Below are 254 nucleotides of genomic sequence, written 5' to 3'. Positions count from 1 at the left end.
TGTTTGGGGGGGGCCAGCAAACGAGGGCGGGTGGTCCCTGCCGCAGGGCCCAGGGCAGGCGGAGCGTTTGGGCGAGCTTGGGTGCGCTTGCGGGGTGCCACCAGTTCCCCACTGGTGTCTCCTGGCTGCTGCGCTGGGTGCCAGGACGAGCTGTGCCCAGCACCCAGCCACAGCCCTGGGCTCCGGTTGCATTTTCCATTCATTATTCATCGAGCTGGAAATCTCAGTGGCCGGAGTCAGCTGAGGTGGGGGGG

Source organism: Egretta garzetta, unplaced genomic scaffold (assembly GCF_000687185.1).
Source record: "Egretta garzetta isolate BGI_Z169 unplaced genomic scaffold, ASM68718v1 scaffold7, whole genome shotgun sequence".
Lineage (NCBI taxonomy): Eukaryota > Metazoa > Chordata > Aves > Pelecaniformes > Ardeidae > Egretta > Egretta garzetta.
Note: the sequence above shows the minus strand (reverse complement) of the source record.